Raw genomic sequence first — 9,284 nt, forward strand, 5'->3', positions numbered from 1 at the left:
TGGGAAACAGATGGGGAAACAGTGGAAACAGTGTCAGACTTTATTTTTCTGGGCGCTGCAGATGGTGACTGCAGCCATGAAATTAAAAGACACTTAGTCCTTGGAAGGAAAGTTATGACCAACCTAGATAGCATATTCAAAAGCAGAGACATTACTTTGCCAACAAAGGTCCGTCTAGTCAAGGCTATGGTTTTTCCTGTGGTCATGTATGGATGTGAGAGTTGGACTGTGAAGAAGGCTGAGCGCTGAAGAATTGGTGCTTTTGAACTGTGGTGTTGGAGAAGACTCCTGAGAGTCCCTTGGACTGCAAGGAGATCCAACCAGTCCATTCTAAAGGAGATCGGCCCTGGGATTTCTTTGGAAGGAATGATGCTAAAGCTGAAACTCCAGTACCTTGGCCACCTCATGCGGAGAGTTGACTCATTGGAAAAGACTCTGATGCTGGGAGGGATTGGGGACAGTAAGAGAAGGGGACGACAGAGGATGAGATGGCTGGATGGTATCACTGACTCAATGGACGTGAGTCTGAGTGAACTCCGGGAGTTGGTGATGGACAGGGAGGCCTGGCGTGCTGCGGTTCATGGGGTTGCAAAGAGTCTGACACGACTGAGCGACTGATCTGATAGTAAAGTAATGAGATAGCATTATATTGATTATATTAGATACATATGATCATAACCTGTATTTCATAATAGTGTTCTAATTGAACTAACGTCTTAAAAACCATCTGTTAGAGAAGGGGACAAAAGAGGATGAAATGGTTGGATGGCATCACTGGCTTGATGGACATGAGTTTGAGTAAGCTCTGGGAGTTGGTGATGGACATGGAAGCCTGGCGTCCTTCAGTCCATGTGGTCAAAAGCAGTCGGACACAACCGAGCAACTGAACTGACTGAACTGAATTGAACTAACCTCTTAAAAACCAGCTTTTCTGCAAGTTCCTACATTTACGTTTTCTTCACATGTCTTTTCTCTGCATAAGTTCATTCTTGAATAACTTTTTTCTGTTTTTTTTCTTGGGCTTTTCCTCAAGGGACATCTTGGATGTAAATTCCCAGTGGGCAGGGACCGTATCTATGTTGTACCTTGCCTGATGCTGTTTTAATAAATGTTTTGTGATGGTAACGCTCTGTTGCCTTCTGTTCCTCCTCATTGTTTCATTTTCTCCTTTTTTTTTTTTTTTATATATATACCTACATGTAGTCTTTGCTAGACTTCTGGGCTGTTCTATCTCAGTGTGCTGATGGCTAAAGTGATTGGTTCTATTTTCATGGGGGAAAAGGTTAGCAATTCATTTGATGCATTTTCAAAGAGCATCTCTTTGGCTGCCTGGAGTAATCTGGAGCAGTATGAAAGTTCCAGTATCATTCAAATCTCTTAATTTGAACACTTGCCATGATCATATTATTCTGAGGGCAAATGGACTGCTTTCCTCCTGGTGTCCTTTGTGAAGACAGGAGCCTTGGACTATCTGGGGCAGAGAGCTGCCTCATTTATAATTTAGGTCCTGGAAAGTACAGTCCCATCCATGGTACTATACAAATAAAAAATAAAGAATGCCACTAGACAGCAAAATAATCAACTGTTATCAACCGTGAAACTCTAAAGGGGTGAAGAGGAGGACAGGAAGTAAAATCTAATAAAAAATTATGTGTAAACTGTTCCATGAAAGTCATTTTTTATTACAAAAGCAATAACACCTTTCCATCAACTTTGTACAACAATTTTAATAACCTTTAGCGATTGTTAGTAAATCATATTGACCCCTGAGGTCCCTGGATGGCTAGAAATAAACATGTACAGATTAACCATGTTGCTCTTCAGCTCTGTTATGCAAACAATTATATGCAAGGTCAGCCCAGGCCACCACTGATATTGTCTGCCAACCAATTTATTCCTAAGACCCTTGACCCCATCTTAATGTGTGCATTCAAAAGAACATTCCATGTGGTGTTGCTCGCTGCAGCCACCCAAAATTGGAAAGTTGGCATTTTTTTTTTTTTCAACAACAAGGGGTTAGAAATTCTGTTAGAAACTCATTTAATTCAACTGAAAGTTCATGCATCATTTTAAAACTTCTGATTCAACCAGAATACTTTTATTTGTCATGTAACTGTAATGTATCAGATCTGGTATGAAACTGCATGAAAGAGCTAAAATTGGAACTAACTAAATTAATTAAAAAAAAATTTATAGTGACCTCAACTGACTTCTCAATTGCTTTCTACTCTGTTTATTTATTTATTTATTTTCAACCATGTAACTTTTGTCAGATTTCAAATATGTTGATAGCTTTAAGTATTATTTAATGTAAAAGCTTAATCTTTTCATTTCAAAACACATCCTTTTCAATGGACATGGAACATTTTGGAACTGACTGGATATCAGCAAATTCATATGGAGTTATGGGTTCTTTATTCAGGAAGCAGGAAATGACCTGAAAGGTGAATATAAAGAAGAGAGAATGAATCATAGGAAAAAAATTTAATCTAATGTACTTTAAAACCAATTATATTTTTAATACCACCTATCCTCACTGGGCCCTCAAGAGGCATACACATATTGCGGGAGCTGTCATTAGGATTTCAGGAATGATTTTAAATCTTTCTGTGGCAAATATTTCCAACCTTTTGTAAATTTAATTATCAAGTTATCAAGCACCCAGATTTGATTAACATGTTTGCAAACATGATTATGTACCAGAAACAGCATCTTTACTTCCTTCTTCAGATACCCTTTAAATCTCTTCACTGTGCAAGGCTTGTCTGGGCTCAGCTTAAGAATCTGTACTGGAAGCCACAGATGCAATATCTGTATATTACAGTATGAGAAAAGGCAAGGTTTGTTCTCAATTCCCTTTGCTGTTATTTTCTACCTTTGTAAATTATTGAAGGTAACACATTCTCTCAACTTATATTTTATGTGAATCTCAAATGGTGTCATAAATAGTGTATGCAGAGAGACACATTCCTGTATTAGCCAAAAAAGCGATGCTGCTACTCAAGTTCTGTTTAATGAATTTCTAAAGCTCCTTGTTAATTCTATTTCATGGTAGCTTTGCATTTTTATGGAATTTTGCATGCACAAGTTGTAATTGCTAATATCTGAAGTTAATATAAGTAAACTAGAAAGCTCAGTGGTGCTCTTTGCTTTATGATTCATTCATATAAAGATAGGATAATCTACATTTTGTGTGTTTTCCTTGTACAGTTACTGGCACATTCATATTAATTAATGTCAGATACTGAGTTTCTTGTCCATTAATTTATTGTTGTACAATAGTTATTCATAATATAATTCTCAATTCATTTTATTACTTACAAGGTTTCTAAAGATGCATATAGCCAAGAATATTGTACCACATATCTTAACCAATTTTATTGTGTTCAACAATTTTTGTTTTCTCAAACAGGGAGGCTAGATTTATCTCCCTTTCCAGATAGTTCCTGGGTATCCCATTGGGATCTAACCTGCTACTGGGGGTGGTTGATGGACCTCCATGGACTACCTAGGAAGTGGAAGATATGAGATGCAGATGCTTTTCAGTGGTAGGCTCTCTATTAAGAGGACAGCTTAGATCAAAAAGAAGTTCCAAGGGAACTGTTAACAGGGCCGTTTCTTTCCGTCACTGGTCCCTAAGCACTTTGAAAGGAACTTAATGAAGACATAGATAGTTTAATTCCCCGCCCCGCCCCCTGCCAAAGTCTTGAGATCACGATGCACGGAGTAGGGAGAAGTGGGTGATAAGAGTGAATCTCTTCGTGTCTGTAGGGAAGGGATTGAAGGTATTGCTGACAATCCTTTGAAGTGTTGCCGGGGGTAAGGTATGATGTAGTGTGTGGCTGAGGATACTAGAAACTCATGTATACGGCTGTGTCTCCAAGAGACCTGAATAATGTAACCTACATCTCCTTTCTCATGTGGAAAAAAAAGAAGTCTGCTCCTCCAATCTCACTCTGCAATTTCATTCAGTTCATTTTAATTGAAAAATATTTATTAGCAGATAAAGTTTGGGAAGAAGCTAGCAACACAAAAGAAAGCAAAGCAAGTCTATAGTTTTTATGGAACAAAAGTCCCTAGGAAAGTCACAGGGAAAGACAGAACCTCAAAAACTTTGTTGAAAATTTCTACACAGAAAGTGGCCATTGGGTTTTACCTTCCCTAAGAAATCACTTTAGCATCTTGTTGAATATGGTTTCCCCTAGCTCTTGCTTGCTCAACCTCCTCCCCACAACCACCAAAAAAGAAAAATCAAACCATGAGTCTCAGGAAAGACTAAATCCAAAAGTTAGAATTTCCACCAGGATTTTACTTAGGGATGTAATGCTGCTCTTATTTTCTGACATTTGTTTTACTGAACAAAACCTTTGCCCTTGTTTTGAATTTGCCCACAGATGCTGTCATCTGGGTCAGTCACCCTCCTTGGTTTACAGCTAGAAAAAAGTCTTTTCCTATCTTGCTCCATTGCCACAGCCCAGATTGAGTTTCAAAACTTAGATGCTTGCTTATCTTGGAAGGGCACTGAGTATCATTCTTTGGAACTCTGGCTTATGGAACTATTCTCTGTCAGTTCAGTTCAGTTCAATCACTCAGTTGTGTCCAACTCTTTGTGACACCCGGGACTGCAGCACACCAGGCTTCCCTGTCCATCATCAACTTCTGGAGCTAGCTCAAACTCATGTCCACTGAGTCAGTGATGCCATCCAACCATCTCATTCTCTGTTGTTCCCTTCTCCTCCTGCCTTCAGTCTTTCCCAGCATCAGGGTTTTTGCCAGTGAGTCAACTCTTTGCATGAGGTGGCCAAAGTATTGGAGTTTCAGCTTCAGCATTAGTCCTTCCAATGAACACCCAGGACTGATCTCCTTTAGGATGGACTGGTTGGATCTCCTTGCATTCCAAGGGACTCTTAAGAGTCTTCTCCAACATCACAGTTCAAAAGCATCAGTTTTTTGGCGCTCAGCTTTCTTTATAATCCAACTCTCACATCCATACATGACTACTAAAAAACCATAGCCTTGACTAGACGGACATTTGTTGGCAAAGTAATGTCTCTGCTTTTCAATATGCTATCTAGGTTGGTCATAACTTTTCTTCCAAGGAGCAAGCATCTTTTAATTTCATGGGTATAGTCACCCCCTGCAGTGACTTTGGAGCCCAAGAAAATAAAGTCTGTCACTGTTTCCATTGTTTTCACATCTATTTGCCATGGAGTGGTGGGACTGGATGCCATGATCTTCACTTATTGAATCTTGAGTTTTAAGCCAATTTTTCCCCTCTCCTCTTTCACTTTCATCAATAGGCTCTTTAGTTCTTCTTTGGTTTTTGCCATAAGGGTGGGGTCATCTGCATATCTGAGGTTATTGATATTTCTGCTGGCAATCTTGATTCCAGCTTGGGCTTCATCCAGCCCAGCATTTTGCATGATGTACTTTGCATAGAAGTTAAATAAGCAGGGTGACAATATACAGCTTTGTTGTACTCCTTTCCCAATTGTTAACAAATCTGTTGTTCCATGTCCGGTTTGAAGTGTTGCTTCTTGACCTGCATACAGATTTCTCAGGAGGCAGGTAAGGTGGTCTGGTATTCCCATCTCTTGAAGAATTTTCCACAGTTTGTGGTGATTTACACAGCGAAAGGCTTTGGCATAATCAATAAAGCAGAATTAGATGTTTTTCTGGAACTCTCCCAATTCATGGGGTCGCAAAGAGTCAGACACGACTGAGTGACTGGACTGAACTGAACTGAACTGAACTGGAACTCTTGATTTTTCCATGATCCACCGGATGTCGGCAATTTGATCTCTGGTTCCTCTGCCTTTTCTAAATCAACCTTGAACATGGAAGTTCACAGTTGATGTACTGCTGAAGCCTGGCTTGGAGAATGTTGAGAATTACTTTGCTAGAATGTGAAATGAGTACAATTGTGTGGTAGTTTGAACATTCTTTTTCATTGCCTTTCTTTGGGATTGGAATGAAAATTGACTTTTTCCAGTCCTGTGGCCACTGCTGAATTTTCCAAGTTTGCTGGCCTATTGAGTGCAGCACTTTCACAGCTTTTAGGATTTGAAATTGATCAGCTGGAATTCCATCACTTCCATTAGCTTTGTTTGTAGTGATGCTTCCTAAGGTCCACTTGACTTGGCTTTCCAGGATGTCTGGCTCTAGGTGAGTGATCAGACCATCATGGTTATCTGGGTCATGAAGATCTGTTTTGTATAGTTCTTCTGTGTATTCTTGCCACCTCTTAATATCTTCTGCTTCTGCTACATCCATACCATTTCTATTCTTTATTGGACCCATCTTTGTATTAAATGTTCCGTTGGTATCTCTAATTTTCTTGTAGAGATCTCTAGTCTTTCCCATTCTGTTGTTTTCCTCTATTTATTTGCACTGATAACTGAGGAAGGCTTTCTTATCTCTCCTTGCTATTCTTTGGAACTCTCCATTGAAATGGGTATATCTTTCCTTTTCGCCTTTGCCTTTAGCTTCTTTTCTTTTCTCAGCTATTTGTAAGGCCTTTTCAGACAACTGTTTTGCCTTTTTGTATTTCTTTTTCTTGGGGATGCTCTTGATCACTGCCTCATGTACAATTTCATGAACCTCCATCCATAGTTCTTCATGCACTCTGTCTATCAGATCTAATCCCTTGAATCTATTTGTCACTTACTGTATAATCATAAGGGATTTGATTTGACATTCAAACCACCTGAATGTCAAGTGGTTTTCCCTACTTTGTTCAATTTAAGTCTGAATTTTGGAATAAGGAGTTCATGATCTGAACCACAGTCAGCTCCTGGTTGTTTTTGCTGATTGTATAGAACTTCTCCATCTTTGGCTGCAAAGAATATAATCAATCTGATTTTGGTATTGACCACCTGGTGATGTCCATGTGTAGAGTCTTTTCTTGTGTTGTTGGAAGAGAGTGTTTGCTATGACCAGTGCATTCTCTTGGCAAAACTCTATTAGCCTTTGCCTTGCTTCATTTTGTTCTCCTAGGCCAAATTTGCCTGTTACTCCAGGTATCTCTTGACTTCCTGCTTTTGGATTCTAGTCCCCTATGACCTTTGAATTTTTGGGTTAGTTCTAGAAGGTGTTGTATGTCTTCATTGATCCATTCAACTTTAGCTTCTTCAGCATTACTGGTTGGGGCAAAGCCTTGGATTACTGTGATATTGAACGGTTTGCCTTGGAAATGAACAGAGATTATTCTGTCGTTTTTGATATTGCACCAAGAACTGCATTTCAGACACTTGAGTTGACTTTGAGGGCTGTTCCATTTCTTCTATGGGATTCTTGCCTGCAGAAGTAGATAAAATCGTCATCTGAATTAAATTCTCTTATTCTGTCCATTTTCTTTCACTGATTGTTAAACTGTCAATGTTCTCTTGCCATCTCCTATTTGACCACTTCTAATTTAGCTTGATTCATGGACCTAATATTCCAGGTTCCTATGCAATACTGCTCTTTACAGCATTGGACTTTACTTCCATCAACAGTCACTTCCACAACTGGCTGTTTTGTTTTGTTTTGTTTTGCTTTGGCTCCATCTGTTCATTCTTTCTGGATCAGTGGAGAGATCTCCCCTGATCTCCAGTAGCATACTGGGCACCTCCCGACCCGGGGAGTTCATCTTCCAGTGTCATATCTTTTTGCCTTTTCATAGTGTTCATGTGGTTCTCAAGGCAAGAATACTGATGTAGTTTGCCATTCCCTTCTCCAGTGGACTGCGTTTTGTCAGAACTTCACCATGACCCATCTTTGGGGCCACTCTCTGTCAGGTAGCCCAAAACTGCCAGGCAGATGCTTTCTGCAAGAGACAAGAGTACCATAAGGTACATGAAAGAGTTCCACTCCTAGAATTGCTTTGATAGTTGTGACAACCCAGGGAGCATTTGTTCAAGGTAGAAGAGCAGCAGTCTCCTCTCGCCAGTGACATGGGGATAATAATTCAACTTATCTCATAGAGCTGTTGTGGTATTAATGTACTTGTAAATATAGAGGTAGGCTTCCCTGGTAGTTCAGTGCTAAAGAATTTGCCTGCCAATGCAGGAGATGCAAATTTGATCCCTGGGTTGGGAAGATACCTGGAGAAGGAAATGGCAACCCACTTCAGTATTCTTGCCTGGAAAATCCCATGGACAGAGCAGCCTGGCGGGTTATAATCCATGGGGTCACAAAGAGTTGGACATGACTGATTGACTGACCACACACACAAAGTGAGGCATGGGATGCTGAGGTGATTGCAGTTCTCATGTGGATGGGGAAACCTTTGAGATTCTTAAGTTTCATGTGTCTAGCCCACCACCGACAGACCATTACCCAAACAAAGGGCATCAACCAGATGGATGCCAGATACTTCTGGTAACATGATCTGTCCCTCTATCTTGTTACAAGATAATTTATACATAACAATTCATTGTAACTCTCAAACTAGGCTATCACAGTTTACAGTCTCTATGTCTTATACTTCCTCTAACTCACTGATGTTGTGACATCACCAAGTGTCATCATTTGGGAAGTTTCAGCCACTTAGATTGACTCTTAGGCTACCTTCTGGATCATTAGGAATTATATGAGAATTGTGCTTATTTGTGAAAACAAGAGAAGTGAAAAGCAAAGGAGAAAAGGAAAGATATAAGCATCTGAATGCAGAGTTCCAAAGAATAGCAAGAAGAGATAAGAAAGCCTTCCTCAGCGATCAATGCAAAGACATAGAGGAAAACAATAGAATGGGAAAGACTAGAGATCTCTTCAAGAAAATTAGAGATACCAAGGGAACTTCTCATGCAAAGATGGGCTCAATAAAGGACAGAAATGGTATGGACCTAACAGAAGCAGAAGATATTAAGAGGAGGTGGCAAGAATATACAGAATAATTGTACAAAAAAGATTTTCACGACCCAGATAATCATGATGGTGTGATCACTAACCTCGAGCCAGACGTCCTGGAATGTGAAGTCAAGTGGGCCTTAGAAAGCATCACTATGAACAAAGCTAGTGGAGGTGATGGAATTCCAGTTGAGCTATTTCAAATCCTGAAAGATGATGCTGTGAAAGTGCTGCACTCAATATGCAAGCAAATTTGGAAAACTCAGCAGTGGCCACAGGACTGGAAAAGGTCAGTTTTCATTCCAATCCCAAAGAAAGGCAATGCCAAAGAATGCTCAAACTACCACACAATTGCACTCATCTCACACGCTAGTAAAGTAATGCTCAAAATTCTCCAAGCCGGGCTTCAGCAATACGTGAACCGTGAACTTCCAGATGTTCAGGCTGGTTTTAGA

Source organism: Bison bison, unplaced genomic scaffold (genome assembly GCF_000754665.1).
Source record: "Bison bison bison isolate TAMUID 2011002044 unplaced genomic scaffold, Bison_UMD1.0 scf7180017864035, whole genome shotgun sequence".
Taxonomy (NCBI): domain Eukaryota; kingdom Metazoa; phylum Chordata; class Mammalia; order Artiodactyla; family Bovidae; genus Bison; species Bison bison.